Source organism: Crocodylus siamensis, chromosome 3 (genome assembly GCF_052110815.1).
Source record: "Crocodylus siamensis isolate JL-2025a chromosome 3, ASM5211081v1, whole genome shotgun sequence".
NCBI lineage: Eukaryota > Metazoa > Chordata > Crocodylia > Crocodylidae > Crocodylus > Crocodylus siamensis.
In genome coordinates this window covers 164,648,436-164,673,578 of record NC_143397.1, presented here as the reverse complement: position 1 = coordinate 164,673,578, position 25,143 = coordinate 164,648,436, and the positions used below count along the sequence as shown (strand labels likewise).

Below are 25,143 nucleotides of genomic sequence, written 5' to 3'. Positions count from 1 at the left end.
TACCACCTATTTAAATGCATGTGTGACCCATTATTATAGGTTCTTTAGACCCACCTACAAAAAATATGCAAATTTTTGAAACAGTCTTTCCTCACAGCTTAATTCCAACAGGTCCCAATCAAAGCTGCTGTTTTTCTCCAAATTCTTTCCCATTAGTTAAAATTTTATGAAAAGGAAGCTAGAAATAAATGTAATATTTTAATTACTCTTAAAATACCCACATATAAGGACTATCTACTTTTACTTTTGTGATATAACTCTATTGCAACCGAAAACTACATTTGTGTTTTACTGCAATGGTATCATAAAACTGCTATTTAAATTACTGTGCATTATCACTCTTAAGCCTTTCAACAGTAATTTCAAACTTTCTCCTTCCTACTGTTCACCTCCCATTAAAAACATTTTCCTCAGATATTTTCTTGTGATTTTTTTTCTCCCATGCCATCTCTTTTTTCATGAAACAGAAGTTTGGGTCTATGCAATTTGTCAGGCTGAGGAAGTTTCTGAAGTTGGTGCATGCTCTTCCTGGATGGAATGAAAAGTAAAGAAGCCAGAGGCTGCATGGATGCAAGATAGGCAGTCAGTGAAGATGTAAATTGAGGACTCAGTGGGTGAGAGAAAGGCTGCGGGGGGACAGGGAGAGAAACGGGATAAATAGTGGAGAGGTACCTGGGGAGTCAGATGTCAGGCAGGTGATAATGTGTCATAAATCCAATGTCTATATTTAGTCCATAATTTTTAGTATCCAGGAGGTTGATGAAGTGCAGTTCATAGGCTCATCTCTGGGAAGTGTTTTGTAAGTTTTCTTTGAGGATCAGGACTGAGAAACTGCAGAGAGAGTGGTTTTCTTGTGAGAAATGTGCCCCCACAGGTAATTGGGTATTCTTGTCTTTGATAAATTTCCAGTGTGTGTTCATTCTGTGCGCAGTTGTTGTTTGGTTTCTCCTGTGTATTTTCCATCAGGGCATTTGGTGCATTGGATGAAATATATTACATTTCTGGAGGCACAGCTGTAAGATCCAGGAATGCTGATGGTTCTGTTGTGGGGTGTTTTGATTGAGGGGGTTGTGATGTGTTGGCAGGTTTTGCATTTCTTGTGCATGGTCTGGATCAATTCGGTGTGATCAGGGCCTGAGGAAGTTTACTTCTGGTGATGAGGTTAGTGAGGTTTGGTGCTTGTTTGAAGGGTAGGATGGATGGTTCTGGGAAGATCTCATTGAGAATCAGGTCTCTTTCTAGTAAGGGTTGGAACTGTTTGAGCATTTTCCATACTTTTTTTCCTCCAACTACTTAAGTTGGTCTAATAAAAGATATCAGATTCACCCAAAGAACCTTGTCTGCCTATGTCCTTAGACCAACACAGCTACAACTTACACCCCTGAATTTTAATATAGGATTTAATTGCTTCCATTTCTTTTCCCACTTAGCCACTTCGGCTGGCATTGACTCATTCTTGGCTTCCTGCTGCTCTGTTCTTTTCCATATTTATTAGTCTTAACCAACTTGTTTGACTGCCACAAATTTTTCTGCTTCCAATGCAAGCTTGCTGCTTTTAAAATTAGATCTTTTCACACCCCCTTGCTTATCTGCATTGGCTTCTTTTCTGGCCTTTCTGACCCTTGTATCCCTTGCCTCATCCCTAAAAAACTGAATTCTGTTGCATCTTACATGCATGTTTTACAATTTCAGAGCCTACAATGAGATGAAAGGTAGAGCACCTTCTTCAAACACACAATTCATAGTCTGGAATGTATTTGAAAGGAAATCTTAAATCACTAAAATTAAACCAAAGAAAAAACACAAAACACGGCTTGAATTTTTAAGCAAGGCATTTATTTGCAACTTTTAGTTTTACAGTCCCAACATGAGGGAAAAGGGTCATCGGAATTCTGGCCATAAGCTAACTTGGAGGGGGGTTTTGTTTTTAATTTAATCAGAAAGAAAGTAATATCAAAAGCAGTAAAGCACTGCCAGTCAATATTTAGGTATAAAAGCTTTCCAGGTGGAACTCTGCCTGCTAACCGGACAGCTTAAAAAGTTTTCTTTGGAAACAGACCAACAAAATTGCACAGGGTTCTACATAAAGTAATTTAATTTGAAAATTAATACAGGCTCAAGAGCACTCTCTCTACAGTGTGCAAAACACTAATCATCCACAAAAATAAAAGCCTCGACTGGACAAGTTATTCAAGTCCACATGTTACTGGAATAATTTTGGGTATCTTTATTTTACTGTCTTTTTGTAAAGATAATAGTAATGCATGAACCTACTTCAAAACAGCCATCCTTATTTCACACACAGTGGTCTGTACAATAATAAAGAGACTTCATTTGGACTATAGCAACTGTAACTTTATTTAAGAGTGCTGTATTCAGTGGTACTGCTTGCATCCATGTAACGCTCTGTGTGCTCAGAGCTGTTGTGCGATCCTTAAGTATATGGACTTCCTGGAAACTTCCTAGTATTACTTTTGTTCCAACAAACAGGGAGTTTGCAGGTTAGTTTCAGTAGGGCAAAATAACTAAGGAATAGCAAGGAATTTAAGATCAATAAAAAGTCAGTGCAAAATTAAGCCTTGTGATTTGTATGGTTAAGCTGTCAAGTGCTACACACTAAGTGATGATCTCATTTCCAAGCTCTTGGACTGGCATGGGACAAATAGGGAGACAAGCAGTCTCAGTCTAGGCTGGAATGGGGGGGAACATATACTAAGGACAGAGCACAGGTCAGCAACCCCTGGCACATGTGCCGAGGGTAGCACGCAAGGCCATTTTGCTTGGGACGCCACGGCTAGCCCCGGCTCCGGGAAACTGCTGCCAGCAACGGAGCCTGGGCTGCTCCGAGCAGGGCTTGCAGTGTCCCAGCTGCCTGCTGGGAGCGGCCCGAGATCCTGGCTGGCAGCAGCTCCCCAGAGCTGGGACGGCTGCAGTCAGGAGGCTCCAAACAGTTGTGCCGGGCTCCAGCACCAGCTCTGCACCCACGCAAGCACGCGCACCTCAGAGCAGACGGTGAGGGAGGGGCCCGAGGCAGCGCGACCCCAGTCTCTTCCCCACTCCCAGCACAACCTCAGGCCCCGCCCCCACCGCCCACTCTAAGGCACACCTACTTGCACAGGTGCAGAGCTGGTGCCGGAGCCTGGCACAGCTGTTCGGAGCCTCCCAGCTGCAGCCGCCCGGGCTCTGGGGAGCTGCTGCCAGCCAGGATCCTGGGCTGCTCTCAGCAGGCAGCTACAAGCCCTGCTTGGAGCAGCTCAGGCTCCAGCAGCTACCCAGAGCAGGGTAGCTGCTGGCAGCCACAGAGCCCAGGCTGGGGGTAGGGGCTTTGGGTGAAGGGGCAGTAGGGCTGGGGGGGACAGGGGTTTTAGTGGGGGGGGACGACAAGGGGCTCTGGGTGGGGGGCAAGGGGCAGCAGGGCATCCTGCCATGTACCCCTTGTCCTCATTTTGTTTTTCTGCCATGCCGGCACTCCAGCACCTTCCAAGGTAGGCATTGTGGTGTTTTTCAGCACTCTGGCCAAAAAATGTTGCCTACCCCTGGGATAAAGAGTAGAAATATATTGCAAAAAACAGGGGAGAGGTACAAGAAGAACTCTGAAAATCCAGGAAACCTCTCTTACTTTTTTTTCCACATAAGTTAGAACTTCTTCCTACAACTAGGGGTGCACCAACAGATATTTTGGGGGCCGATATTAATAGCCAATTTTTAAGGAGGCATATCAGCTGATACTGATCCAATTTCCGATACAGCTGCATGCAGCTGGTAAATCCGTTGTGGTGGAACAGGAGGGTGGAGGGAAGCGGCGTGGGGGATGGGAGCAGATCAAGACCCCCAGTGAGGGAGTGAGGGAGGGGACAGAGGCAGGTGCTGCCCAGCCAGGGTGGGGCGTGGGATGGAGCCGCAGCTCATCTGGGGGTGGGGGGGTAGCTCCCACCACTGTACACACCCCAGGAGGGCATGGGGAGAAGAGGGTTTTCCCCCTGGATCTGTGTGGGGCAGGGTGGGTGGGCTGCAGCTGCGGGCTGGAGCCAGGGCTGTGCCAGGCTCTTCTCGGCAGGGGCTACAGAGGGGATTAAAGCCACCTCAAATTTCACCGTAGCCCCACTCCCAGCACCGCCACATGCCTGGCACAGCCCTGGCTCAATGTGTTGCCTTCACCCACATGACAAGAAGAGCCAGGTGTGCAGCAGCAGCAGTACTGGGAATAAGGCTACAGCTAAATCTGGGGTGGCTGCAGCCCCCTCCATAGCTGAGGCCCCAGTCCAGCACCCACCAAGAGCCCAGCGCAGCCCTAGCTCCAGCCCGCAGCTGCAGCCCCTCTGCTCTGTACAGATCTGGGGGGGCACCCCCCCATGACCTCTGGGGATGCATGCAGCCACCCTGCCTCCAACAAGCTGCAGCTCCATCCCGTGGCCCTGCCCAAGCAGCACCTGCCCCTGTCCCCTCTCCTTCCCTCACACCAGATTTACCAGATGCACACTGTTCTTCACGCTGCCAAGCTGTGCTCCTCACTGCATGCACACAAGAGCATTTATCAGACAAATTATCATCCGCATCAGGCCGATTTCTGATGCAGCCAATTTTCTTTATAATCCAATATCAAACCGGTGTATTGGTGCACCTCTACCTACAACCCCAAAACATAAAAGCCAGTCTACTTCAATACCCAATGAATGAGTGTACATTAAAAGTAGAAATTAAACTAATAAACCTGCTGATACATTAGACCAAATTCATTTTGAAGATCACACCTAGATTTTCTCTTCCCCCATGAATACTGAATATTTTTGAAAAAACTTGCTCTTTCTAGCAAAGAAGAAATACTAGAGGACTCCATTACAAGAGAATTATCTTTCAAGTGGATATGTGGAACACTGATGTTAATGTATTTTAATGCTCAGTATTACCTATGCTAGCATATACAGGCTGTATCTATTCTCTGTCTCTTGCCTGTCTTCTAAAAATAGATGTCATTTCTAATCTAGTCATGTGACATGATATCTTTTATTTACATCAGAAGATACGAAACTGGATTTGTTTTTCTAAGCATAATGTTCTGCACAGGAACAGAATAAGGCAGTTCGTGTCCTACATTTTGTTCGCTTTGGGGGAAAATTTGGTTTGAGAAAGATTTTCATTAAAAAAAAAGTATGCATCTTATGAATCTTTATGATCTCCATAAGATCTTGGTAAACCACTTAGTGAGGTCCCTGGTCCATGGTTCAAAGACAAACATCCTAGTCATGTTTACCTTGAAATACACCTCAGCCATTCTATACCTTTATCCAGTTGCTTTTGGTCTATTGCCAACTCTCACGATAAGTCCCATGTCATTTGGCTTTTTCTAATTCATATAATAACTCAGCAACCCTGTCTGGGTTGTTTGTTGTTGTTGTTGTTTAACTAAGGCTTCTTGCCATTATGTTTACAAAGAAAAGCTTGAAAGTACACCCTATAAGAGCAATGGTTCTCAACCTTTTAGTCTTAAGGCACCTCTCCATAACTTTTCTCAATTTAGTGGCACTCCACAGTACTCAGTGAGGTGGCATTCACTCAACTAGAATAGAAATCAGGAAAATCAGAGGGCTACCTTGCTAAAAAGGTTGAAAAACACTAATTTAGCTGGTGCCAAGAGAGGGAGGCAGAGAGGGAGGCAGTGATGGGACCTCAACTCTGCTGTGCCCTGCTCTTGCCATGCTTTCTATGACAAAGGTAGTCTCCACAGCTGAGGCTGCTCTCCTGGGGTCATGCATCCCAGCAACTGCAGCCACTGCCCCCACCCCCCTACCCCATGGACCCTTCCACTAGCTGTTAGGGGTATATGAGGAACTGCAGGGGTTAGCTAGGTTGAAAAGTGAAGCTCCATCCACATGTCTGCCTGCCCACAGTAGAGTGTGCTGCTCAGAGTGTAGAGACGGAGAGTGTAGGCGTGTGGGAGGGTGGGGTAGGACAGCAGCAGCACGAGCAGTCCCCAAAGATCAGCTGAGGATGATGCTAGGCTACAAGATGCTGCAGTGGACAAGGTGAGCTAAGCAATGGGAAGAGTGCTTTACTCCTCACACGCAGGCTGGGTACAACTGCACCCCTCAAGCAGCACCATAGGGTGCCACAGTACACTAGTTGAGAGTCACTAAGATAAAAGTTTCAAAAACCAGAAGGCAAATTAAAAAAAAAAAAATCAAATTACTTTTTTTTTTTTTAATGATATCACGTTTTTAATCATGTGAGAGTTTTTTTAAAGGGTCTCACTCTGGCTAAGTACAGAGAGTTAAAAAACCCAAGACAGAGTCGATTCAATTGCAGTGGGGGGGGGGAGGTTGTGGGGGAGGTGGGGGAAGTGCAAAGCATCTTGGGATGCTGGGGGACTCTGAGTTAACTTGAATCTGGAGAGGATCTGGGCCATTAGTTCAATAAACTGATTTCACCTAAATCAGTCAAGTCTAATACTACATCCATCCAGGTTTACCTTAAGCTGGTTTTGGCCATTTTGAAAGTGATTTATGTGCACTAAACTTCTGTTCTGTTACAGACCTGAACTGGTTTCCAATCACTTATACTGGTTTATGTGCACATTCTGTCCCTAGTCTCAATGTCAAACGCTTGGGGTTGGTAATAACCTTTTCCAAGTTCTCCCAGTTCTATTAGTTTCAGGTTGACTATAAGAAAAAATAACCTTATGGTGGTGAAAACACTGTGATGGAGATATTATGGATTTTCCTTCATTACAGGCTTTAAAGAACAGGTTAACTAAATATCTGCTGGTCACAGTCTAGATCCCTGAAAAACAGATCTGGGTAGAACATAATGATCTCAAGGTACTCTCCAGATCCATAATTTCATGATCCAAGTCTACTTTCTTATTTATTATTAAAAAAAATATATAATTTCTAACACTGGCATATTTTCTGGATATGCTATGCATCATACTGAGGTATACAGGTTGACATCTCTCTACAAATACATATGAAAAACATATCTAAATAGCAAGCTTTAAGGTGCATCAAGTAATACCATCCCATCCCTTTACTATAGCAATCCTCCTTACCCCATCATTTAGTTATAAACCAAACACAAAACCATTTACAATTACTTCAAACATACAATCAACAAAAAGGTTTTTATCAGTAATGATGATTAATACAATACTCTCTCCAAGTCAACGTCATTTAACAAGACTAAGTCAAACAACGCCCATTATCAAACCCAAGTTTCACACCATGCACTCTCACAGACAGGACAGGCAGCTAAATCACAGGCTTCCAGCTTTAACTAGCTCTATTATAGTCTTCTGTTTTAGTCTGTTCAAATGACAAACCATAGGAAAGATGTACCTTTCTTTTAAGAACACTAAACCAACCTTCCCTCATTTTCTGTTACAGCTAATTAGTTATTCTCATTTCCTCAGACAGAACAGAAAAATGGTTACTACATCTGAAAGCTCTTGTAAAAAAGGTGTTCTTTATAATAACTTTAAACTATTTTGATGTATGAGAACATGAGGCTGAGGATGCTGGAAGCCAGTATGAGATACTGCCTTGCAACATCCACCTAATTCAAGAACAAAACAGACAATTGTTTGGTAACTATCAAAAGACTGGATTCATACTCCATACTATTCCCTACTATATGCAGAGAAGTAGTATTAAAAGGTAGGTACTACTGCAGAAGAAAAATACTACATTTCAAAGTGGTAATAACTATATAAGTACAAACCAAATAAAATCACTTGGTATGATCTATGCCAGGCTGGTCCAACATACAGCCCGCTGGGCGGCCACGTGGCCCACCAAGCCATCTCATCTGGCCTGCGATGGCACCGCTGCTGCCACGGAGCACAGAGCCACCGCGGAGCCACCGCCACGAAGCGAGGACCCACCACCACGAAGCAAGGACCCACCGCCGAGCATGGAGTGGCGGCAGCGAGGCAAGGCGGGCAGGGGCGGCCTACAGGCCCCAGCCAACAGCGAAGGGAGGGGAGCTGCTTACACCTATGGGGCCGGGCTCATCAGTGAGCTGGGTCCTGCTGCCACTGCCCCGAGGGCTGCGTGGCGCAGGGCTGCCCCATCCGTGCCCGGTTAGACGAGCTAGGGACAGCACGTGCAGCTTCTTGTCTGGCTCCGCCCCTTGTGCCTGGCATGTGGCTGGGGGAGCTGCAGCATGGCCCACACCCTGCCCGCATTAGTGGTGGACAGAGGCACAAGGTAAGTTCCCGGCAGTTGCCAGAGCCGGGATGGGCGGGAGGCAGGAGGAGCCCGAGCCAGAGGCACTCTATATCCAGCTGCCTCCTTGGTGGTTCAGGTCCTGCTAATGTAGCCTGCCTGGCTGAGGGTCTGCATGCTGCTGGAGCAGCCCGTGCAGTGAGGGGGTCCTAGGAGCCCACTCCCACAGCGTGCAGCCTGTGCAACACATGCTGGTGTCATCTGGGGCCCACAGCCTCACCAGATCTGAACAGCCCTGGACTAGCTTATCCTTCAGATCTCTTCCACATCTCTGCAGTATATGCCTACAATTTCTATTTAATTAACCACAATGACCATGATCAAGTTAGTAAAGGATCTCAAGGATAAGTTAGTCTGGGGCTGTTCAGATCTGGTGAGGCTGTGGGCCCCAGATGACACCAGCATGTGTTGCACATGCTGCACGCTGTGGGGATGGGCCCCTAGGACCCCCTCACTGCACAGGCTGCTCCAGCAGCATGCAGACCCCCATCCTCAGCCACGCAGGCTACATTTGCAGGAACATGGACCACTCCTCCCCGCCCCACAGGCCTTTCCCCCTTGCACAGCAGTGGGAGAAGTGGCTGCCCAGGTCCATGCTCTATATATTAACTGCCTGCAGACCCCATGTAGACTGTGGGCAATATCCTGGCCCTTTGTGGGCCACATGTGGCCTGCAGGTAGTCAGCTGGGTAGCCCTAATCTAGTCTAACACCCTGCACAGAAAAATGATGCCCTGTTTCTAAGCCATACCAAACATACATACTTTCTGAAAACCACAACTTCCCTAGGCACATTTCCAGACCCATTTCATTGTCATTTCCTGTAACTTCATTGGTGTCGAAGGTCATGTGACATCACTTCCTGATGTGATACCACTTCCTGTGAGGTCTTTGAATATGGCTCGCTGGCCCACTGAGTGATAAAATGTTTGTGATCTGGCCCCACATTCAAAAAAGTTCGACACTTCTGATCTATATATACTTCATCCTGCCTCAGTACAAGACAGGACCAAAAGGTCTCTTAAGGTCCCTTCCAACCTTACATTTCCAGAAGTAATTCAGCCTGAGGCAACTGAAGGCACCAAAGCTATTAATACTGGGTACATGGGATGTCATAAGACTTAAAAACAAAAATATCTCTACTTTTCTGATTAGACTGCAATATTTTGGTATTTTCATTCTTCTTTTTAATTACTATTTCAAGCTAGTTTTGTAAAATATTCATGTCTCCTCCTCCTGGTTAGAAAAACATGGATGGATAAAAGCGGGTTTTATCCCCCTTACAGCAATCTGATTTTTAAAGAAGACTGTTTAGACTAGTGGTTTTCAGCCTCACTAGACTTAAGGGATCCCTTGTTAGACTTGCCAACTCTTAGCTATCAGTCATTTTTTGACTACCGAAAAGTAGAGCAATTCTTGCACGAAGAAATTAGAAAGACAGCACGGCAACATATTTTAACAATGAATCCCTGTATAAAATCTCTGCGTTTATGCTGTGAACCGCGTATGCACACCTAATAGTGCTAACATTGCTGTGTCATCCTGGTTGAGAATCACTGTTTTAGACACTATTTTACAGTGAAATCACCAAAATACTGATTTTTTTCTTGCTTGTATTATAAACTTTGCAAGGGAAAAGTAGTAACTGACAGATTTATCAAAAAGGTTGTTACAAATAAAAGGTTTCCTGATTACCATAATATTATTTGAAATCTTGTATCCTACATACTTTCTTAAACTATTCACGGAAACTATTATGATTTGGCTTAATGATCATGCACTAGTAATCAAAGGGCAGCAATGAGAATTCCACCTATATTACTTCCTTGCCAAAGTGTGTTCATTTCAGAGAGAGAGAGAGAGAGAGAGAGAGGGAGAGAGAGAGAGAGAGAGAGAGCGCGAGAGATTGAGCTGTTTCAGTTTTAAAACGGTTGTCAAATGGTTCTCTGGTTTTGAGTTTGGAAACAGGAAAGTAAATCTGTTTGACTGACAGTGTCTGCTATAAAATCCTTCTCTGGGTACCAATGTTAAGTAGTAACTATGGGTTAGTATTACAAACTATCTGGGAAAAATAGGGAAGGGAAAGGTAGTTTCCAATGCCACAAATACTGCTATTCATTTTTTCTACTATTTTCTATTTCTTGTTTTTTGGGCTCAATAAGATTCTTTAAAACTGCAGAGAAATCTAGGCGCAATGCTCCCAACATCCTTTTTTTAAGAGGACTTTATATAAAGTGAAACTGGTTTAATTATCTCAAGCTGCCTGGATTTAAGAAATTACATCCTCACCCTGTACATCCTGCTTCGTTTCCAACAGTTTCATCACAAGATAGAAAAGTGGTAGGAGTTTGGCTTGGAGAGGCTATATGTTCAGCTGGTCTTATAGAGCAGTGTTTCTCAACTCATGGGTCGCAAGAGTATTTCAAAGGGTCACAAGTTGGAGCAGGGCAGAGGGGCAGCGGGAAGATGCCTGCCCCTTCAAACAGAGGAAGCTGAGTAGGAGAGAGCTGTGTGGCCAGGCTGGCAGCACCAGGGCTGGTGCCCATGCTCACAGGGGCAGAGTGGCCAGGAGATGCTGCTTCGGGGGCCAGAGGGGCCATGACTAGGCTGCCTGGCACAGCCACAGGCCTCCCCTACTCTTCCCTCTAGGCTGTTTCAGAGCCAGACTCATTCCGCTACCACACGAGCCGGAGACGTTGCAGCCACCGCACTCTGGCCTAAGTGGGATGGGGACAGCTGGGGACCCCTCCAGCAGGGCTGGGGGAGTGGGTAGGGGGCTGTGGGTCGGGAGTGAGGGACACTACCATGGCTCGGGGGGACATGGGGGGCCAGGGAGGTGTGGGTCTGGATAGGCCATTGATCTTTACAAATGGGTCCTAGCAGAAAAAAAATGTTAAGAACCCCTGTTATAGAGCATCTTTATAGATAATGAATGTTCATCCTTATGTCTCCCCACACTTAATGGCAACTGTGCTCCAAATTTGATTTAAGTTTATATTTACATAGCATCCAAAAGCATGCATACCCCACACTTAGTGTTCCACATTCTCAGCTTTTATTTAAAAATTTTAAAAAAATCCCAGGAATTTCAGGGTTTATGTTCAAAACATAAAAACTGGGATGAAATCAGGATAAAAAGAAGAAAAGGAAAAAAACAGTTTAAATCAGGTAAAAATCAGTGATGAGGGAGATAGGAAGTAAGGCTGGGACTAGGGAAGCAGCAGGGGGAGGAGCACAACAACCTGTCGGCCGCTCCCAGGGCTGCAGCAGGGAGCAAAGCAGGGGGAGCTGTCAGTGGGTATGGGGCACAGCTCTTGTTGCTATGCGCGCCCCCCACAGAAGGGCTGCAGGCTGGGGGGCCTGTGCTAGGCTCTTCCCAGGGGGCGCACACCCCCGGATTAGTGGCAGGAAGCACATGGCACTGCACCCTGTCTTTCTTCCCTGGCTGCGTTCGTGCCCCTCCCCCCTGCTGCAGCAACCTACTGCCCCTCTGCCCTGGCATTTGGGGGCAGGGGGGAGTGGCACGCAGTCAGATGTGGAGGTGGGTACACCCGACCCTGGTACTGGCACCTCCTACCCCTCCTGGGGCTGGAGCCAGGAGCCCTGCACCCCCAGGCAGTGGCTCCAGCCCTGCAGGCCCATGCAGAGCGGCTGGGTGCAACACCCACCGCAGGGAGTGCAGCCAGGCTCTCCTGCCTGCCCCCCCGGTGGGGCTTGAAGCTCCCAGCAGGCAAGGCAGAGCCAAAGCCGCCAGGGTGCAGCTCGGACCCATCTGCTCCGGAAGCAGTTCCCATGGCCCATCCTACCCAGCCCAGGGTCAGAGTCAGGAGCCCCGCACCCCCAGGCAGCAGCTTCAGCCACCTTCCCCCAGCCCCTGTGTGACCACTGCCACCCCCTTATCCCCTGCTTCACATGCAGCCGCCACCCCCAACACCATGTCCAGCCAGAAACCTGTGGCTCAGTAACTAGCACAGCAGCACTTTTAGCTTACCAGCACCACCCGTTTTTCAGTTCAAATCCATGTTAACCGGCATGAGTAGGGAATGGGCAACTCCCCACTTGTGCTGGTTAACAGGGATTCGAACTGAAAAATGGATGTAAATCAGTAAAAACTGAATGACTTAAAAAACATCAGGGAATTTATCAGTAAAAAAAAAAAGATCAGTAAAAACTGAGAATGCAGAATATTACCCATACTTTAAAAGATACAGGTCCTTTCTCCCTGCTGCCTATCAAAGAAACTATATTATGAAAAAACAGTTGCCTTCCCTTACCCTCAAACAGACACCGTTATAAAAATCCCAGTGTCATGGGTCAATAGACATCATTACACATAATATAGGATATGCTTTCTGAGGTTTCCTGAAGCGAAGAGGTCCACAGAACTATGTCTCTGTGATCTCTACTCTACATAGCTGTGGCAGCAGATCAGGCTTGCAGAAGAGATGTAGGTGCACCTCTGAGAAATGTCATTTCAAAAGCTTGGGAAACCACAAGTCATTCTATATGGGTAAGGAAAATTAAGCGTTAACACTAAATTGAATAACTCTTCAGCAAAAGAAAGAAATTAAAAGGAACAATCCCATCTCTCTTCCCAATTAACAACCCATTCAAAATAGTCTGGTTATGTAAACCTCGTTATTTCAAGAAAGCCCAATTAACACCTCCCATTCAGGGTGGTCTGGTAATGTAAACCGAATTATTCCAAGAAAACAAAATTTCAGACAAACCACAGGTATACTTTTCTATTCTGCAACACTGAGATTTCCATAGCAGTTCCCATTTGGGAGTAGTGGGGGGGTGAGGAGAGGAATTCAAGAAGGAAACCCTTTCCTACTCGCTAATGGAATATTGTACCCTAGAGCATCCTTTTATCACAGGTGGCAGCAGATGACGACTTGGTGCCTGATTTATAGATACATATGGAGAAGATGTAAACAAAGGTTCACATGGCTGTACTACAGATTCCTGAGACATATGATTTTATACCCATCGTTTCAATCACAGTTTTACAGTAGTCTGTACAATACTGCAAGACTGAGCTACAGTTTAAATTTGTATGCTTCTAATATTATAGATCTTTGCCATCTGGGAACATAAAGGCAGGGTCAATTCCAAGTATCACATTATCTTTAGGAAAGAGCAAGAGCTTCCAATTTACACATCCTGTGAGCTGAAAGGCTCGCTAATCGATAGGTCATTTTAATGGTTGAAATATAATAAGACAACTTAATGAGTAGGACAAATAAAGGGCCTGCAATGGTACTGAGAACCAGATTTAAATCCCAGGAAAGAATTGCATTTTGGGAAAACTAGCAGAGATTGTACTCTCAAAAAATAGAGATCGACTACTTGTTTATTACTCAAATCACATTAGAGAAAACAGATGCTTTGAAACTGAGATAGCAATATCTCAGCACTACTAGTCTGAGTCCCTTCTAAAGAAATGTGAGAATTCATAATGCTGAGGCAGAAATCTAGATAACACAGCCTTGCCCTGGCACCAAATGCGCAAACCTCAATCAAGCACGAGAATACATTAAATTAGTAGATTTATTTCTGGAAGCTAAAAATATGGAAAACCTCTTTGGATTAGAAGACTCTAGTCAAGTCCTATAACTTCTGCATTCAGACCAGCTAGATTTCAATTCATGACAGGTTCTTCTAATACTCAATGAACTTATGGACAGAAACAAAAGCGAAATCATTGTGCTACATTAGGCAGGTTGAAGACCCAAGTCCTCCTTGGCCAGAATGAGTTTAGCTTAATTGTCAGCATTGCTTCTTTCCTAATATCATGTAGCATTCTTGCAAGGAGGACACAAGGGAGACAAGGACAACAAGATGACTTCTGGCCAAGGCTCAACAGGGCATCTGTTGCCTTGGCTTTATGATAACATCAACAACAGAACACTGAAACACTACAATTCAGTGGCGTGGGACATAATCAATACTGCTGGAACACCAAATACCTTTTGCAAGATATCAAACATCTCTGGGTGTAGTTCCTATTCTGTATCTTAATTTCTATCTGCTGAAACAGTTGGCAATTTCCTTTTGGATGAAAGAGAAGTGAACTGAATATATACTCTCTTCTGCTCAAGTCAGCCTGAAAGATTCTAGATCTTGTGTCCCACTTTTCTGTTGATCTATAACATGGCTGAGTTATCCATCAAAATCAGCACACAGGAAGCTAAGATGTGTAAGCAAGGCCCACATTAAACAGCCATGAGTCCTTGCCAATTTACACTACACTTACTCTTGTTTCAGCCTGGAGCACTGAACAATCTCTGTTCCACATGAGGACCTCATCCTTATAGGTTTGCATCTGTGATGAAAACTGTCTTCACTCCCATTATTCTCCCATTGCTGGATGATGTTCAGATAAGGAAGTCAGGCAGAAAGGAGCAGACAATAGATAATGCCTGAAGATTGTTATTAACCCATCCCATGTTTTTTTTTGTAAAAAATAGCACTATTGCCAAGCCAAAAGAGCAAGGACTTGTAAAAGGAGATGTCAGAAAGAATTAGTTACCATGTATCAGCTAACGAAAGTTAAGAAAAGGTCTTAAGAAAGGACTGTCCAGATGGGCAGATAGTTTACACAATGCAACGTATACAAATATACCTGGACTTTGAAAAAGTCTTAATCTATCTTTAGTCCTGTATCTTTATGCATGTATTTAGAATTACGGTTACGCCCCAAGAGAAGAGTTAAATTTCACTCTCCTAAAAGAACATACTGTCAAATTTACATATTTGATATTGTGTTTGCAATAATTATTGTGTGTTGATTATAAGATCAAACCTGTAAGTTTAAAAACATGAAAATTCTTAGCGCTCTGAAGTTCTCCATAAGTTTGTAATTAGGTTAATGATAGGTCCTATGTTAGAAAACAAGCCATTTAAATCGATGCTGTTTACAAAATCTAAAATATGATAACACTGTCAATATCAAATTCATCAACACACCAAAATTATCACACCTTTCTCTAAAAGGAAGACAGCAGTAAATTAATTACTCAAAAAAGTGTAGAAAACTCTTGGTTGTAGAACTTGGTAGCTAACATAGTAATGTTGTTCTTCTGGTTGGCTATAGTCCATTTCCTTCTACTAGCATGAACCTCTCCCATGTGTAGGCAATTGCTACAATTTTCCAATTCCTTCATTTTTGTGCCATTATTCTTTGCCAACTATCATGAACAAAACATACTGCATAAAGATTCATCCTTCCTAATTGGCTGATCATTCATGAGTAAGCTGGTAAGAATGATAACCAGTGCAACCCTTTTGCCTTCTTCCTCAAAACTTTATGAGTCATCCCTGTGACAAATCATCCCCTTATGCTAAGGTAATTTGGGAGGTTCCCAAGTTAACAATTTCAGGTTTCACATATATTATCTAAACAAGCTACAGTTGTTACTCACCATACACCTGGAGACCATGTTTGGTGTCCATTGTTAATTCATGATAAAAGTTGTGCCCCAAACAACAGAATGTTTTAAATTAAAAGGTAAAAACAAACAGTATACTTTAATAATAATTTTAGACAAAAACAACTTGAATCAAAAGCATATAATATAAAATTACATTGGGCACTTAAATATTATGAAGCCTCATTCTCTGCCCTTGAAAAAACTACCTAGAGTCTCACTTAAGTGTACATATAGCATAAGTTTCCAAAAACAATCAACTTGTTACATATCAGGTATAAAATATTTTCAATTAGATATACTCTACAAATAGCTACCCTCAAACATTTACCCATTGTACTTAGCTAGCATAAAGTAAGTCTAACCTGAAAATACTGTATTTGAAAACAGTTTTGCAAGTAATAAAACAGTGATCATATGTGATTTACTACCAGTTCTCAGTTTCTCTTCTGCATCTGGAAAATGCTTTGTTTATCATAGGCTGTATCACAAATAAATAACAACCTCAATTAAGCCAGAAAAGGGAATAAATTAAACTGGTTCTAATGACATCAAATATTGATAACGCTCTTTTTCGATTAATTCTGAAACTGACTAAATTAAAATAAAATGTGGTTTTTAAAAAATTACTAAACGGGTCTTATGGCTTTTAATCACTAAATAAATGTTACGTATCAAGTTCAACAATTTGTCATCATATAAACTTGTGATCAGTCACAAGGTCCTATATCCCTTGAAATGAGGGTTTCATTTCAGAGGAAGCAGTTGTCCCAGATAATTTAGTCCTTATATTTTGCTTGCTTAATGTATATAACATGGCATTCCAACATAGCTCATCAAAAAGACACAGAATTCTACACTGTTCCCTGACTGTGAGGTGTTCACTGATTCCTGCTGTAAAGTTTTTTTTAAAGGGTCTTTTTTTATGGTTTTTTTTTTACTTTAAAAGGAATATATACAAATATTCTTTCTTCCATATTGTCATGGCGCAGGGACCTAGGAGCGGCCATGATCTCCCTAGCGCCCCCTACCGTGCCAAGCAGGCGATTCAGCACCCTCTTTCTTGCCCGCCACTTCTTTGATGTTGTCTAAATTTTATAAAGGAGGCTGCCCTTTGTCCCCTTGGACACGGTGCTATGTTAATCCCGTCCCCTGTTCTATATGGAGTGACGGCTGCACCCCAGCCTTATGGGCTATGCATGCTTCCAACCTCCCCTGTAGCATGCCCCAAGCCTCGCTGATGTACCAGACATTGTCTGGTCAGTTTTCTTCCTGCGCCCTAACTGGCGCTCCTGGGCTTGTCACCCAACTGGTGCCCTGACTGGCGCCCTGGGCTTGTCACGCAACCGGCGCCCCTCTGCTTTCTGCGCCCCGACTGGCGCCCTGGGCTTGTCATGCAACCAGCGCCCTGACCGGCGCCCCTACTTGTTAGCCCTCTCGGGCCTGCTCAATATGTCTGCCCCTCTTAGGCCCGCTCAATATGCTCGCCTTTCCTGGGGCTTCTCTCCAAATGCACCCCACCCTGGGGCTTCTCTCTGAATGCACCCCACCCTGGGGCTTCTCACCCAATAGGGCTCAGGCAGCCATAGCCTTATCTGCCCCCCCCCCATTACTCGCCCTCGGGTCTCGTCACCCGCACTTCTCACGGTTGGGGCTCAGGTGGCCGTAGCTGTGCCTGGCCCCCTGACCCACTGTCTAGGGTCTTACGCCCTGCTTGGGCTTCTCCCAATAGGGCTCAGGTGGCCATAGCCTTACCTGGCCCCCTATTCTGTATATGTGTGCCGTTACTGGCACCTATCATACTATGCCCTGCTCAGGCTTCTCCCCAATAGGGCTCAGGTGGCCATAGCCTTACCTGGCCCCCTATTCCATATATGTGTGCCGTTGCTGGCACCTGACTATCATACTACGCCCTGCTCGGGCTTCTCCCCAGTAGGGCTCAGGCAGCGATAGCCTTACCTGGCCCCCGATTCCATATGAACGTGCCCTCTCCGGCACCTGACTATAGTGCCCTCACTGGCACCAGGAACCCCCACCCCGTTGGGGCGCTCCTATAAGGCCTCCTACCACCCCTTATAGACTCACCCGGTCCTCTGGTGTAACCATAACTAAACAGAACCATAAGCCAATTGGCTGTTACACAACAGTAAGTCTCCTGGCTATAACATACAATCTAAGCCCACCTGGCTTTCCTGCCAAACCTTCCAGTCAGGGTTCTCTTGCACCGCACCATGGTGCAGCCACTCGGGTGCTCGGGCTGCTCTGCTCGACTCTGCTGCAGGGCTCTGACTCCTCAGGCTGCCAGAAGGGAACTGCCGGCCAGGCTTCAGCCTGGGCTGTTTATAAAGGCCAGGCCTGGCCCCCTTCTGGTCAGCTGACCCACTGCAGTTGCCACAGCAACCAACACCTGTTCTCTCATCATAGGAACAGGGCACCAGAGTGCCCCTGTGACACATATATAGAACAGTGGGGTTTTTTCTGTGACAGAAACAAAACAGGAAGTACTCTGTACATATACATATAAATAGGGACCTACCTAATTCACGGCAGAACCGGGCTGCGTGGCAGCTCCATTACTCTTGCAGGTTCCCTTGTGTACCCCTCCTATTGCTGACTGGCTGAGTGGCACCCGTGGCCCTGCTGCTTGCTGCCGAGCGGCTGAGAGGCAAAAACAGTGCCATATTTAAAACCACAGTTTTCACCTCCCTGCCAATCAGAAGTGAGCAGCGGGGCCCCTCTGCCAATAGTTGGGGGGGGAAGGGCGAGGGGTGCAGGGCAAACTGAAAGATTAAAGGAGCTATTGCACAGCCCACTTCCACCATGAATTCAGTAGGTCTTTACGTATAAACATACTTTATACATAAACAAATATATATAACCTCTTAATTTAAAAATAATTCCAGAATACTTTACAAATTACAGCTTTAAAAATTATTTGAGAGTGATATGAAATCGTCTATGGTTGGAATCAAACCATGTATAAAAACACAAAACCTGCAATACAGGAAATGAGGAAAATTCTATCCTTTTGAAGCCAAAGTAGACAAAGTATTAGGGAAAATGTAATTACTCAAATAGGAATCTGGCAATCCCATGTGGACACAGGTACATATATTTCTGTTTCTTAATCTTCATTAAAATTTTACAACTAAAACTAAGACAACAAATTCTCCTTGGCATCAGTACAATAAAGCTACTAAGGATGTACCTGTCAAACTGCCTGAAGCATTTGATGATCTTTGTTACTATAGTTTAAAAACAGGGATAGATTGTGTGATAAACACTTTTCCTACATTATATTCTGAAAGCTTTTTGGAAACTTTTAAATAAATGTTTTATAAAAATGTAACTGGCTATGTAAAAAAGCAAAGATTACAACATATCAGCCATCTAATGTAAATTACATTTTGATGGTTGTACACCATAATATATATTTAAATACAAATATAAAAGAAGCTGATTAACCCACATTATATAAATATCTGCGTCAAGACAGGAAAGGAAAACTATCTGTTATAGTGTTTTTTCCCACCTTGTTTGTCAATATTATAATTTTGAAGGGATGAAAACATAATAGACAAATTGCCCCCTTCAAAAACAAAAAAGGATGCAACACTGGGGAAAAGCAGTTTGCAATCTCATTAGTTTGACTGCTTTTGCTTCTCTATGACACTTGGAAGTATTGATGAAGTACTGAAATGCTTTATTTTGAAGAAATGCTGCACAGAATTGATAATGTATAAGAAGATGCTATTCTAATAAATACATCTCATTTCACACTGTGACTGCTGAAAATAAATGGATAGTAAAATCTGGAGAACAAATTATTGTGATTTTAATTCTATCGCATTAGATTTTAACAGCTTCAGCCTTAACATTTCGTCTAACTCACTTATATTTCTTGTACAGCTATTTAACTCATTCTAACATAAATATCATTTTATTTAAATTCATTGACCTGTTTTTGTATTCAATGTAACTCTGTAAAGTGGTAATGCATCTTCTACTGTTTTAGTCACAACCCATTTCACTTATTTGACTATTCTTCTAAGTGCTGCAGCAATGCAAAGGCTGCCTTTATTTCCTTAGCCCACTCTTACCTTCTCATCCCTTCTGTCCCATCTGCTTGGGAACTTGCAAGAAAATCGGCAATAGTGTTGAAAAAAGGGTAAGAAGAGGACGAGGAAGAATGGTGTGTCTTTTTAGAAGAGGATGGGACGATCAATTGTGCCAAATTTGTGTCAAAACATAATTACAGGCTTCCCTCGTTTTATGCTGTACATGCATTCCTGGAAAATAGTGCATAACTCAATGTGCATAAAGGGAACCTACTTATAATGGAACAAATAGGGATATGTTCCAAGATCTCGACTGGACTGACCCCCAGACCCATTTCTACCATTTACAAGGCAATTTTGGTACTCACTGACAGCACACAGCATGAACGACTCATGCCCCTGGTGGCTGGGGAAGAGAGGGGGGGCATGGCAGCAGCGGGAATGCAGCAGCTGTAAATGAGGGAGCTCCTGCAGCTGCCACCGGTGCCGTCAGTAGCAGGGGGAGGGCAAACACCAACCAAGTGTCAGTGACCACCCACAGCTGCCACCAGCAGTGTCAGCAGCAGCCAGCAGGGATTGCGGACCACCCGCAGATGCAGGGTGGCAAGTGGCAACTGCCCGCAGGCACCGTTGACAGTGTCAGCGACACCTTTTTGAAAGGGGTGCACTGCCACGCTCAGGGGGTAGATGTGCACCCATGTGCACCCTGTGTATGTTGCCCCTGGCAGACAGTGGTCTGTGCTTGTGTGTACTATCATCATGGGAATGGCAACTATAGCAACACGTGTCGGAGACAACGAGTGAAGAGCACAGATCCACACAGGAGACTACATTTTGGTACGCGTCACTCCCACAATGCACTACACAAAGCACTTGACTGCAGCCTTCCTCCACACCAATCTCATAAGAGTGAATTCACCTTGCATATAACACATTTTTGGTATAAAAACGGTCATCGCATAAGAGCGAATTCGCACAAAGAAAACTCGCATAAAGCAAGGGAAACCTGTATAATATATTCCTACTTGTTAACCAAACCTTAGGCTTCTAATACATATACAGTAATGTCAACTCTCACAAAAAAATCACGAGGGGGGTGTGTATGTGTGCACAGCCCCCCAGCCCTGTCGCTGAGCCTCACTCTTGACCTGCAGTACCGCATATCCTGCCAGGGTGTGCAGGGACCCCCGCTTACCCAGGCTCCAAACCCCACACACACCCACAGCTCCTCACACATTCACAAATACCCCACCAGAGTTTATAGTTTCCAGGAGCCGCGTTTGAATGTGTGCCCAAGACCTCAGCACAGTGAGCCGTGCAGAAGCAACCCCTGCTGGCATAAGGGCCTGAGGGGGGCCTGAGGGGGTCAGCCTGGAGCTGCTCCAACCCAGCTCAACAAGCTGCGAGAGAAGATGGCTAGGGCACAAGGGTGCTCCAATGCAGGATTAGCTGGCAGGCAGCCCCTGCACTGAAGCACCCTCATGTCCCAGTTAGCCCCGCCAGCATCTATATGTGAGCTGCTCCACACAAAAAAACTCCTCAGAAGGATAATACTTGAATTTACAAATGCTAACCTCCTGAAGAGTTTGCTTCCTGCAACCTAATAGGGCCACACATATAAACGCCAGATGTTTACTACAGAGCTAATTAGGCAACTCTACAGTAAACCTCCCTTTTAGACATGCACACTGTGAGGAAGCTCATGAATTCTGAGCATGTGTGGTTGGCAATACTGAATACTTCTGAATTAACCACCTTAACCTGCTCAACCTGACAGCAAGGTTACTGTCAACTGGGTAAGTAATAACTTTATGAATTTTCTGATGAGATAACACCGGAAGCCTTTCCCTAATTAGAGATTCTAGAGATTACTTGGACCCATTTGTGGTCTGTGACCAAAATGTACCAGCTCTTTTGGTTCTTAGCAAAGAGAAACTAAACAAGGAAGGAAAACTAAATAAACAGAGAAGGTCTCCGTGTAAGGAAAAATATGAATGGAGGGTGGGGGAACTTATCTAACACTAAATTGAAAGCTAAAATTCAAGAGAAATACACAGGCATTACAAAACAATGAAAGTATAACGGGAAACAGATTTTCAGAGTTTAACTGCACCTCCCCTTTTTTCCCTTAACTAATTGTCTTTTTCAGCTATATCTTTTTAGTTTGCCATTTTTTTTCCCCTTTCAAATCAACTGACAACAGTAGTGGCATTTAAATAAGACCCTTGGCAGACATTACACTTACAATGCAATTAATTAGTTAATCACATCTTCAGTAGTAACCCGCCACATGTTCATGCAATGAATGGTACCTTTAAAACAGGGAATAAGACACAGAATTGTGCGCGTGTAATATATGTGTAATCATTTTGTGACTAGTTTCCATTGAGCTTTAAATTTTATATGGGGCCAGTATGCTCCCCAAGCTGGAAGTGCCAGTCAGCTGACTGGTGTTCCAGGCCTCAGGGGTGTATACCAGAGACTTGATGACCCAGGGTGTGCTCCAAAGGCTGGGAGCACCAATCAGCTCTGGCACTCCCAGCCACAGGTGCACTGGGCACCTGGCTTGCTACTTGTCAGTAATGGGGGAGCCTGGGAGCCCTGCACTGGCAATAGGATGCAATTGGGACCCGATCCCTGATCCCATAATCGTACCTCTAGCCATGCACATATGTCATGGCAGGAGACATGACTGTTAGGACTGGAGATCAGGTCCCATCTTGCCATTAACTGTCTGTTAGTGGTTTAAGAGTCAGGAAATTCGTTTGTTATGAGTTTCTGTTGGGAAGAAGTGAAATACTCAACTGTACTGAGCTCCCGTTCACTCTGAACACTGACAATCTTAGATCTACTCTAAGGAAAAAGGGGGATATAATTACATAATTCTTCTCTTATAAGGATTAGATTTCCATACTGACTATACTGTATACACACACACAATATAACTACTAGGGCTTAAACTTTGATCAGAAGAGATATTAATTCATCTCTCATTGGATACCAATAGCTCTTACTTTAGCCAGAAGAAGTTACTCATATCCTGTAGTGGAAGAATTGTATTACCAAAGAATACCCAGAAGGAAACAGCAGCTCGAGAACAAATGCAATACTTGTATCTTGTATCTATACAAAGATACTTAATAGCAAGCTCAAAAACTACTCCTTACTTTCCTAAAAAGTAGGTAGAAGGTTGTATGATCCCTCTGCAGTCAAAAACAAGTTTCCTATTAAGTTCTTGTTCTAACATAAGAAAGAGCTAGTCTAATATTTCTACTTACTTCTACAAAATGCTGGTTAGAAGCGACTGTGATCTTTTCAACCATCTCTTAGGTGCAGGAAATTCCAAAAGAAATTTTAACTTAAATTGTACTAGCTATTTGTTCCCTACCCAACTTGTCACTGGAGCAGGGAAGAAGAGAAGAAAGAAAAATGTGCAGAGGATACAGCTTTAAAAAAAAAAAAATGGGAAAGAAGGGGTAAAATTATTTTTTTAAATTTTGTTTGCTTTTTGAAAGGATAAATATGGAAGCTGATGAAACCCAAAGCTTTACATCTCCGAGAGAAATCCTCCCCTGTTCAGATTCTTGATTATGCATGTCATTCTAGAGAGGGAGGGAGCAGGGAGAAAGGAGTACTCAAGTAATATGGTACACTATTCTCTTCTGCTAAAATACTTCTCCAGCTGCTTAAATATTTTACAAAGACATATTTTAAAAATTAGAAAGAGGGAACTGATTTTTTTAAATTTTTCTATTGCAACTAGCTCTGGCCACCATGAGAGTTGATTCTTTTGCTTTTTTGCATTAGTCAGATGCTTGTGTTGGGCTTGCCTCTGGATCTGCAAATTATGACAATTTTTATATATATATATATAAATTACCATCCTCTAAACCAATGAAGAAATACTGGTTTGAATGAGGAAAGAAACTACCAATCACAAGTCAATAAAAATCATGAGTCAAGGAATGAGGAAGTTATTTTTAGACTGAAAGATTTCAAACTGGAGAACTAAAAGCTGATATAACATTTTTACACACCGTCTAACACTAAGAAAATTAATGAGGGTTCAAGCAGAAGGTTCCTTCCACCATTCTGTGTTCTACCTAATTCATTAACTTCTATATCTTTTTGCCTCCTTATCTCCAACTGTTTTGTTCATCTTGAAAGCTGGCACCATTGAAAACTGTGAGGAAGAGAAAGATTTTTATCTGAGCTTAAAAGACAAAACTATACCATTGGGAAAGACTGTCAGAAACTAGTGGAATGATATATATTTTCAAATATATAGGTGGTTCTAGTCCATCTCATTATATTCACAAAATAGCCTGAAAGTAAATTCCACAATGGGGTAAAAGTGTTACCTGCAGTCAAATGCATTTTCAGCCTTTATTAAGTTTATATTCACCACAGCAAAAAACCTTATCTGGAAGTTTGGAGGGTGGGGAAAACATTAATCATTAATTAGTGTCTATTCTTTCTCTGATTTATTTTAAGTCTTGATATTGAGGTGTGGGTTTTTTTAATTATTAGTTTTATTTCATCTTTGGCAAGAGTCAAGATTGAGAACTTAAACCAGTAGATAACTTTGAGCTCAGTAAATAAAGTATGGTAGCTGTCATTTAGTAGCATTTAAGTTTTTAATTCTTATATTTATTATAAAATAAGCATTCTGAAATCAAACAACTGACAAAAAAAGTAGATAATATGGACAAAATTGCCTAATTCACATCATATTCTAGACAAACTAATCAGAAAATCTTACTTGATGCAGCTGCATGGTAGGAAGGAAAAAGATGGTTATGCTACAATCTTGCATTTGATAATCTAGCCCTTTTAACTCCTCTGTTTTTTGTCTTATTTCTTTTAGGCTTCATACATTTAAGTCAAGCCCCAGAAGTGACGTGAGCTCAAAATTTCACAGGATCATGTTCTATCTGAACTGGGATTTCACATACCCAAGGAAAGTCAGAAGACTGTGAGATGGTTCTTTATAGAAAGTGTGGTAGCATGATTTCTACAGGATATTTCTAAGTACATACTAATTCTCCTCTTAATTTTGTCTGTAACCAAAAGCTTTCATAATATTACCAGCCTCATCTAGGAAATTATACTGCAGTTAGTTTTATGTCTGCATTTTTCCATTGCAAAATCTCCTTGTAATTAAAATCTATTTTAGGAGCAACTGAACTGGACCTGTATTTTGCTAGTGACTAACTGAAGCTGTTCCCAAGAAAGCTCTCCTGCCTCTCCTCATTATTGAAATAGGTGAAAAGTAGGTGGATGAAACAGATTAATTGCTAGGATATAAATTTTACTGCATCATTTTCATCCTCGATCATTATACTACACTTGATTTACATTCAACAGTTATTAAAACTAATAATATACTTCAACCATACTATCTGCATCATCACTCATTTTAACATATATGTAT

The 25,143-nt window shown here is 43.3% G+C and overlaps 1 protein-coding gene across 2 annotated transcripts in view; it reads right to left on the bottom strand.

Annotated features, from left to right (window-relative positions):
- Positions 1–25,143, bottom strand: part of SPIRE1 (spire type actin nucleation factor 1) — a 186,314-nt gene that overhangs the window by 136,220 nt on the left and 24,951 nt on the right. The gene's annotated exons all lie outside the window — the stretch shown is intronic.